Below are 11,300 nucleotides of genomic sequence, written 5' to 3' on the forward strand. Positions count from 1 at the left end.
CCCCAGAAAAGCAAGAAACTTGACAACTTCTCTTCATTTGGGTGATAGTGGAAAAAATGTTGCCATATGACCTATATAAAAAAATAAATAAAATGTCACCATAGAAATGAACAAATTAACTTAGTATTCAACCTTACTTGAAATAGAAAGAAACAACAAAGGGAATACCTAAAACATGGAAAGGAACCAAATAATAGACAATACAGGAATGATTCCATTACCAATCAAGAGGTAATAAAGTTTGCAATTTCATGAAGAGTGAACATGGTTTAAGAAAACACACACACACACACATATATATATAGATATATCTATATATATATATATATATATATATATATATATATATATATATATATATATTATATACACACACACATATATATATATATATATATATATATATATATATATATATATATATATATATATATATATATATATATATAATTGCTTAAACCATGTTCACTCTTCATGAAATTGCAAATCACAATGTGGCATCCAGAATATGAACATGATAAGAACATGTCATATTAAACAAATCACTACAATAATGCTCTGTGAATCATTGATCTTGTTGGACATGCATATTTACTTATATGTAGGTATATACAGTATGCACCCATACATATAAGCTCAAACTTTACATACATTGAAAATTTCTTTTACAATATGAATTACTACACGAAAAGCAGGTTGATTAAATATTCAAAAGAGACTGTTGACATATACTGAAAAAGAGGCGTTGGGGTAACTAATTAAGAATGCATGTCAATAATATGATACAGAAATAATATTCACAAATTCAAAGAAAGCTTACAGTGATATATGAGGTCAGTTTTGACCATATCTAGAAGATGGATGCATCCTGGCATTATTGTCAAAGACAATCAAGCCTGAAGAATAGAAATTACTCATCTGCAACACTACTAGAATTGATATCGACATTTAGATCCAATACTTGAAAAAACAAAGGAGATAGAGGAAAAAAGCAAAGAATAGGAATTAAGGGTAGGCACAAAAATCAAGATTGTTAAGGGCAACAACTAAAATAAACTTGGAGAAACATAAAAGAAAAAGAGATCAAGTGTAAATAGATAGTAAGTTTGGAACTCTACCTTTCCTCTGATTTTTGTGTACATAACAAGCACATATTGAACCGTTTTCTCAAAATGTGTAGTTGCATCATAGCTCTACAAGAAAAAAATCTCTACATTATGGTACCTTCCTAAAATTCATAATAGCAAGTTATCCATTCATAAAAGAAAAAATAAAGGAAAATATGGGAAGAAAATTTACTTTTGATACGAAGCAATTGTCAAGAGATGGTTCTTTAACAGGTTCATATATATCATAAGTGTCAAAAAACATCTCATCAACTGCTCCAAGCAAATTTAATCCTGGTTGCAATTATTTCTCACGTTGGTCAGTCTATGCTTTTGTTGAGACAAATGAAATGTATTTTTCTTTGAGAGAAATATTATGTGAATGGAAACAACAAAATACATACCTAGAAAATGAAAGGTGAAGAAAAGTCATGTAAATTACAAAGTAGAGGGTACTATAAAAACCTATAATCTACAATCATAAATCTACATTGATGCATTTACATGTATATCGTGGATAAATTTCCATGGAAAAACCTTTTTATTAAGAAACTATGGTTTGTAATGAGGGAAAAATATGAATTCCTCCTATTCATCCAAAAAAGCACAAGGAAAAAAATACGATTTTTGAAAAGACAATATGATATCAGAGGATATACATATCATGTTTGTGTCCAAGTTGCTTTTGAGACAAAATAATCTATAGTGTTTGTGAATCATTTGTATTTGGAATGGGGTGGCTCATGATGAAAAATTCTTGAGAAACCTTACCAATCTTCTTAACCGAACTCAAAAAGACATGTCAGTTAGCATGACATAGGAATATTATAAACAATGCTATAATAAAAATAAAAGAAAAAATGATCAAGTGTAAATGGCATGGATCATGATATAAATTTCGCGAGAAATCTTACCTACCTTCTTAACCTGACTCAAGAAAACATGTTATGTAGAATGACATAGGAATATTATACAAGTATGTTATAATAAAATTTCCTTTAATTTTCAAATCATGCAAGTAAAATTACCTTGTTAGGTAGATATGATGGATCATAAGCAACTTTTTTACATCTGGAAGTTTCACCTTTTGATGTCACCCTAATCGCTTTACCTTCTTCATCAAATGTCATGAGTGCATTTACCAAAAAAAATTATAAAAAGATTATAAAATCAAAATAATTCATTTAGTGGGAATGAAAAATGTGGTTTTTGTATTTCTTAAAAATTATGAAATGGTTAAATAAAATCATTCAAGGAATTACACAATGACCCAAATTGAAAGTTTGTAAAATACTTATATTATTAACTATGGGAAATAATATCTCAGTGGCACAACTAGTTCTCTAAGAAATCAGTTTACATCCAAGTCACCTATGACATCTAATGGGAAATCAAAAGGTCAAAATTCAAAAAGCATATGTATGTCTCCAAGATGAAGAAAACTTGAAATCTCATTTGCCAATCAAATGGAATTTTAGATATTTTCTTACTCATGTATTTAGATCAACACTTGAAAGACTTCTTTTCTGAGTTTTCCCTCATCTCATTTCCATTAGATGTAGAAACACATTTTTGCTACCCATATTAGGGTTAAATAAGATGCATAGACATTAACTAGGTCACTAGAATATTTTTTTCTTTTAAACCCAAATGACTAATGATTAAATTAAAAAAAACTGCAACCAAACTGGACAACGAGTTAATCAAATCATAAATTTTTTATTTTGGGTCTGGAAAATGTAAAGAAAACAAAATAAGAAGGAGGTCTATCTAAATCCCACCTAACCTTTAAAGTCTTCCTCAAACACACTATAGCCCTAGTACCATAAATTATTTCATATTGGTCTAATATAAACTTAAATTTGCAAAACATAAAACCTAAAGAGATTTAGGAGTTGTCCATTATACAAATGCTACTTGTTCTTAGATTAATTCTTCACCTTAGCCTTTTCTGTTGCAATGGGATTATGTACCTAGTAAACTGTTTCAAGTATTCACATCCTATGAAATCACCCATTTCACTAAACACTACAAATGTAGGAGAAAACCACCATACATGTTGCACCACAAAAGAGAAGTCATCTTCTTCAAATCTCTAGTTTAATGGGCACAATGATAGTCTTTCAATATTGATGACTTTGCTCAATTGTTGTTGTATGGTATCACACTCCTCATTAGGGACAAGCTTTTCTATTGCTTAGATGTAACCACTTTCAATATTTGGATCCATGTGTGGTTTTCTCTTCACCCCACAATGTTTCCAACCATGACGTAGCAAAGCATTTTGGTGTAAGGACATATGCTAAGGAATCAAGTGGAAATTTTGCTTCACCCACCATTATTCCACCTCTACGTAGAATATAGTCACACAATTTTACATCCCTTAGCTCAATAACGTCCTTAAGATGACCTAGCATGGTGTCCATCTGTTCATAAACTGACCCAACCATTGGTTGATCTAAATTTGCAAAGAAAATCATGTTATAAATTGGCTTGGTGAACAACAAAACATATTTAACCTATGCCCAAACATAAGGATCAATATAGTGTCTTGCATTGTAGAAGAACAATCTCTATCTAATGTAATATGTATCCTCAGTTGCTGACATAAATCACTCACTATCATATCAAACAATGCTCATCCATCATTCAACAGGTGCCTAAAGGAAAGCTAAAAGCGACCAAATCTAGTCCTTGCAATTTTAAGTAGCTACAAGTAGAGAGAATTTGGTAAATATAGTGGACAAGAATATAAAATACGATTAAGTTCATGAAATATGTAAAACTTGATTTTGATCTGGTGAAGCTTATGGATCAAACATAACTCCATGCTTAATAGGCACCCAAGTTCTCACCAAAGGGAATAGAAACTTCATGCTAGAAATGATTGAAAGATATTTTTATGTTTTAGGTAAAGCCATAATTTATTTACCAGATTTATACATGCTATACAATATATTATAGTAATATATGATGACAATAGAAGCATCTAGCATAGTAGCAACTGGAAACTTAAACAACCTAAAATTTTCTTAGTTATCACGAGAAGATTTAAATTAGGATCTTGTGAATTATACACCTTTTAAAAAGAATGGCATTCCACCAACATGGAGTGAGGTCTATCATCCTTGAAAACAAAAAGAAGGTATCTTTATGAGTTAAATGTAGGGAAAGAAAGAAAGATTCCAAGTAGCATTTAATTCCATTTATAGCATTTAACTTGGAGAAGAAATGTGCTTTTGATATGGTGCATCTTCCATACTTGACAGTTGCAAGTAGCATACGTAGCTATCATGTGAGAGATGTCATGAAAATTTCTATGTAGTGGAATACAACAACTAAACTTGAAAGGTATTACCCTTGTTGGATCTTTCTATCCTAACTATAAATTAGTTTTGCAAACTAAACCTTCTCATCATACTTGAAAGTTCAAACAATGCTTCAAAAAACTTACCTTATAGGTTTTGAAATTATGGAAAATTGTACATGATGACCCAAAACTGTCTTAAAATTGCGCACACTGTTTTGAAAAAAAATGAACATCTTAAACAAATTAATATGCATGACTCCAAAACCATATTCAAGCTTGTCAACACTTGCTAAAATACGATACAAAAGAAATAATTGAGTAAAAGATTCCAACATAAGATAATTACCAATGGATTGTCTGATATGAAATCGTTTTCCTTGACTAGTCCCTACAGATAGGAGCAATGATCAACATAGTTATCATTGATAAAAGAAATTAGAGAAGAAAATGGTCATCTATCCTTTTATTGACTAGATGTAACATGAAATTCAATTCACTTTACAGAGTACAAATTGAAGAGGGACATAAGTGTTCATCTTAGTAGGGGAAGAACAGTCTAGTTGAAATAACGATCATTTATACAATATTGGTTACAAGGAGGAGGAAGCATTGGATATAACAATGAAAATAATTGTGAAAGTTGGTAGACAACTAGAATACTATTGAGAGTGGTATAAACTTCCATTTCACTAACCAGAGTAAAGAATTCTCCACAAAATGTATAAATAATGGGATTCTTCAATTGGGTCTACAACTCATTAAAGAACAAAATCAAATACAGGTAGATTACAAATTGGTTTTATTTTAAACAGCCTTAAATGTGATACTAACATAAGAAGGATAACATACTAGCGGGTCGTGAGGTATTTGAGGTTGAATTTGTGTACATGGCTCAAGATACACTGACTCCAAGAATCCTCCCATGTATGAAAAGGTCCAGAAAGGCTTGGATGTAACATTAAACTGACTTATTACTAAGAAAATATTTTGAAGGGAGCACTTTGAATGCCTTCTATAGAACCTACGGTTTTGATTTCATCACTGAAATTTCCCTTAAATGTTATCCTTTCTATATCTAGAAGAGGATTTGGATCATATCTATCATCAGGACGATCACCATAAAGCCCAATAAGAAATACCAATGCTCACATTCTTCACTATAACATTGGATATGTAGACATCCTTAACACATCTGCCCCTATCTGGGGTTGCTTTTATTCTCAGTCCTCTCCTTGAGTTGAAAATACGAAGGTCTTGAGCATGGACACCTTTGACGTTGCTAGACATTTCATTACCGAAAGAAAGACTAGAACTTGTATGTGTTTGTCCAGTCACACAACAGATAATCATACTTCAGTGCACGTTTCACTAAACTATAGATGCCCTGGTCCCTTAGCTCAGCCCTTGTCAATGCACGACATGCAAGTCAACTCACCACACTAGCACGTAGGTCAGTCGCTCAACACATCAGTGCGTAGGTTAGCCTCTCACCATACTGGTTCACTACAATCACTCCTTCATTGCGTTCACAACAAGCAACTAGAGATATGATCGTAGCTCTCCTCCTAACTATTAGCTTTGGTGATATTTTAGCCTACACCAACTACAGCCCCATTTTTTACTTCAAACACATAGGCTCACACAACCTACATGCAACATCAACACACTGGTTCACATCATCTCACACTAGCTCATAAGTTGGTGCACACAACAAGACATGGCTCACACCCAAATGGCCGACATACTACATGCAGTAGATCGCTCAGATCTAGTAAAAACAGGTCAACTCTCGAGCATCCACCAGTGCCACACGCAAGTCAACTCTTGCCTCTCTAGTTCAATGCCACATAGATCACCTCTCTAATTAATGCCATGCAAATCTACGTAGCTGGAGTTCATGAATTTTTTAATACCTTATTTTGATCTGGTGAATCTCATGGCTCAAACATACCTCCATGCTTAATAGGCACCCAAGCTCTTAGCAAAGGCAATAGAAAAGTCATGCTGGAAAGGATTCAAAGGTCTTTTTATGTTCTATGTAAAGCATAATTTGTTTACCATATCCATACAAGCTATACAATTATATTATAGTAATATAGGATGACAATATAAGCATCTAAGATAGTAATAATTGGAAATTTAAACAACCTGCCATTGTTCGGCTATCACCACATGATTTTAAATTAGCATCTCATGAATTACACACCTTTTAGAAAGCATGGCATTCTAGGAGCATGGAGAGAAGTCTATCATCCTTGAAAACAAAAAGAAGGTATCTTCTATGAGTTAAATGTATGGAAAGAGAGTAAGCTCCCAAGTAGCATTTAAGTCCAATTATAGCCTTTTACTTGGAGAATAAAAGTTCTTTTGATATGGTCCATCATCCATACTTGATAGTTGGAAGTAGCATACGTAGCTATCATGTGAGAGATGATATATTTCATGCAATTTTCTCTGCAGTGGAATACAATGACTAAACTTGAAAGATATTACTCTTGTTGGATCTTTCTATCCTAACTATAAATTAGGTTTGCAAACTAACCCTTCTCATCATACTTGAAATTTAAAACAATGCTTCAAAAAATTACCTTATAGGCTTTGAAATTATGAAAAATTGTACATGATGGCACAAAACTGTCTTAAAATTGAGCACATTGATTTGAAAAAAAAAATGAACGACTTAAACAAATGAATATGCATGATTCCAAAACCATATTCAAGCTTGTCAACTCTTGCTAAAAGACGACAGAAAACAAATAATCGAGTAAAAGAATCCAACAGAAGAAAATTTCCAATGGATTGTCTTATATGAAGTCATTTTCCTTGACTAGTCCCTGCATATAGGAGCAATGATCAACCTAGTTATCATTGATCAAAATTTCTAGAGAAGAAAATGAATGTCTATCCTTTTATTGACTAGATGTAACAGGATATTTAATGCACTTTACAGAGTCCAAATTGAATAGGGACATAAGTGTTCATCTTAGTATGGGAAGAACAATCTAGTTGAAATAAAGATCATTTATACAATATTGGTTACACAGAGGAGGACGCATTGGATATAACAATGAAAATAATTGTGAAAGCCAGTATACAACTAGAATGATATCGAGAGTGGTATAAAATTCCATTTCATTGACCACAGTACAAAATCTCCACAAAATGTATAAATAATGGGATTCCTAAATTGGGTCTACAACTCATTAAAGAACAAAATCAAATACAGGTAGATTATAAATTGGATTTATTTTAAACGACCTTAAATGTGCTACTAACATAAGAAGGATAACATACTAGTGAGTCATGAGGGATTTGAGGTTGATTTTGTGTACATGGTTCAAGATACACTGACTCCAAGAATCCTCCCACGTATGAAAAGGTCGAGAAAGACTCGGATGTAACATTAAATTGAATGATTGATAAGAAAATATATTTGAAGGGAGCATTTTGAATTCCTTCTACGGAACCTATGGTTTTGATTTCATCACTAACAATGCCCTTAAATTTTATCTTTTTTATATCTAGAAGAGCATTTGGATCATATCTATCACCAAGATGATCACCATAAAGTCCAATAGGCAATACCATCGCTCACATTCTTCACCATAACATTGGATATGTTGACATCCTTAACACAATTGCCCCTGTCCAGAGTTGTTTTTATTCTCACTCTGCTCCCTATGTTGCAAATACGAAGATCTTGAGCATGGACACCTTTGACACTGCTAGACATTTCATTGCCTAAAGAAAGACAAGAACTTGTATGTGTTTGACCAATCACACAACAGATAATCACACTTCGATGCACGTTTCACTAAATGATAGATGTCTTGGTCCCTTAGCTTAGCATTGGTCAACATACCACATGCAAGTCAACTCACCACACTAGCATGCAAGTCAGTCGCTCAACACACTAGTGCGCATGTTAGCCGCTCAACATATTGGTTCACTGCAACCTGTCCTTCGTTGCATGCACAACAAGCTACTAGAGATATATCGTAGATTTCCTCCTAACAATTGACTTTGCTGATATTTCGACCTACACTGTGATTATGAACCCATTTTTTACTTGAAACACGCAGGCTCAGACAACCTACATGCAACATCAACACACTGGCTCACATCGTCTCACACTAGTTCATATGCTCGTACACACAACAAGACATGGCTAACACCCAAAGGGTCGACATACTACATGCATGAGATCGCTCAAATATATTACACAGAGGTAGTCTCTCAGGTCAATTCTCAAGCCTCTGTCAATTCCATATGCAAGTCGGATCTTGCCTCTCTAGATCAATGCCACACATATCGCCTCTCCAATTAATTTCACGTATATCTATGTAGATGTAGTTCATAAAACCTTTAAAACCTTATTTTGATCTCGTGAAGCTCATGGCTCAAATATACCTCCATGCTTAGTAGGAACTCAAGTTCTTAGCAAAGGGAATAGAAACTTCATGTTGGAAAAGATTCAAAGATCTTTTTATGTTTTATGTAAAGCCATAATTTATTTACCAGATCCATACATGCATACAATTATATTATAGTAATATATGACGACAAATAAAAGCATCCAGGATAGCAACAATTGGAAATTTAAACAACCTGTCATTGCTAGGCTATCACCAGATGATTTTAAATTATAATCTCATGAATTACACACCTTTTAGAAAGCATGGCATTCTAGGAGCATGGAGTGAAGTCTATCATCCTTGAAAACCAAAAGAAGGTATCTTCTATGAGTTCAATGTAGGGAAAGAAAGGAAGCTGCCAAGTAGCATTTAAGTCCATTTATATCCTTTTACTTGGAGAAGAAAAGTTCTTTTGATATGGTCCATCCTCCATACTGGACAATTGGAAGTATCATACGTAGCTATCATGTGAGAGATGATATATTTCATGCATTTTTCTCTAGAGTGGAATACAACTACTAAACTTGAAAGATGTGACTCGTGTTGGATATTTCTATCCTAACTATAAATTAGGTTTGCAAACTAACCCTTCTCATCATACTTGAAAGTTCAAACAATGCTTCAAAAAAATTACCTTATAGGTTTTGAAATTATGGAAAATTGTACATGATGGCACAAAATTGTCTTAAAATTGAGCACATTGATTTGAAAAAAAATGAACAGCTTAAACAAATGAATATGCAAGAATCCATAGCCATATTCAAGCATGTTAACTCTAGCTAAAAGATGACAGAAAATAAATAATTGAGTAAAATATTCCCAGATAAGAAAACTACCAATGGATTGTCTGATATGAACTCGTTTTCCTTCACTAGTCCCTACACATAGGAGCAATGATCAGCCTAGTTATCATTGATCACAAATTTTAGAGAAGAAAATGAATGTTTAGCCTTTTATTGACTACATGTAATAGGAACTCCAAAGAACTTTACATAGTACAAATTGAATAGGGACATAAGTGTTCAGCTTAGCAAGGGAAGAACAATCTAGTTGAAATAAAGATCATTTATACAATATTGGTTACAAGGAGGAGGAAGCATTGGATATAACAATGAAAATATTTTTGAAAGACAGTAAAGAACTACAATACTATTGAGAGTGGTATAAAATTCCCTTTCACTGACAACAATACAAAAATCTCAACAAAATGTATAAATAATGGGATTCCTAAATTGGGCCTACAACTCATTAAAGAAAAAAATCAAATACATGTAAATTACAAATTGGCTTTATTCTAAATGACCTTAAATGTGCTACTAACATAAGAAGGATAACATACTAGCTAGTCATGAGGGATTTGGGATTGAAGTTATGTACATGGTTCAAGACACACTAACTCCAATAATCCTCCCACGTATGAACAATTCTAGAAAGGCTCTGATGTAACATTGAACTAAATGATTGATAAGAAAATATATTTGAACGGATCATTTTGAAATTCTTCTATGAAACCTACTATTTTGATTTCATCACCGACAATGCCCTTAAATGTTATCCTTTATATATCTAGAAGAGCATTTGGATCATATCTACCATCAGGATGATCACCATAAATTGTAATAGGCAATACCAACACTCACATTCTTCACTATAACATCGGATATGTAGACATCCTTAGCATAATTTCCCCTGTTTGAGCTTGTTTTTATTCTCAGGCCTCTCCTTGAGTTGAAAATACAAAGATCTTGAGCATGGACACCTTTGATGCCAAACATTTCACTACCCAAAGCAAGACTAGAACTTGTATGTGTTTGTCCAATCACAAAACAGATAATCACACTTCGGCGCACGTTTCACTAAATGATAGATGCGATGGTCCCTTAGCTCAGTGTCAGTCAATGCACCACATGTAGGTCAAGTCACCACATTAGCACACAGATCAGTCGCTCAACACACCAGTGCATAGGTTATCCACTCAACACACTAGTTCACTACAATATCTCCTTCGTTGCATGCACAAAAAGCGAATAGAGATATGATCATAGCTCTCCTCCTAAACTATTGGCTTTGGCGATATTTCAACCTACATTGTGACTGCGGCCCCCTTTTTTACTTCAAACACGCAGGCTCACACCACCTACATGCAACATCAACATGTTGGTTCACACCATCTCAGACTAGCTCATACGCTGGTACACACAATGAGACATGGCTCACAGCCAAATGGCTAACATACTACATGCAGGGGATCGCTCATAACTATTACACGCAGGTAGTCTCTTAGGTTGACTCTCCAGCCTCCGTCAATGCCACACGCATGTCAGCTCTTGCCTCTCCAAATCAATGCCATGCAGATCACCTCTCCAAATTAATGCCACACACATATCTACACAAAGCTCAGCCACATCTACACACAGATCATAAAGCATTCATATGTCAATATCGGTTCTTCAGCTCTACACCCAAATC

The 11,300-nt window shown here is 33.6% G+C and overlaps 1 pseudogene; it reads right to left on the minus strand.

The window, feature by feature from the left end:
- Positions 1 to 910: 910 nt before the first annotated feature.
- Positions 911 to 2,236, minus strand: LOC149231010 (guanosine nucleotide diphosphate dissociation inhibitor 1-like; annotated as a pseudogene).
- Between the last annotated feature and the right edge of the window lie 9,064 nt (positions 2,237 to 11,300).

Source organism: Pinus tabuliformis, chromosome J (genome assembly GCF_031772625.1).
Source record: "Pinus tabuliformis cultivar Carrire ecotype Pingquan chromosome J, CPIR1, whole genome shotgun sequence".
NCBI classification, from domain to species: Eukaryota; Viridiplantae; Streptophyta; class Pinopsida; order Pinales; family Pinaceae; genus Pinus; species Pinus tabuliformis.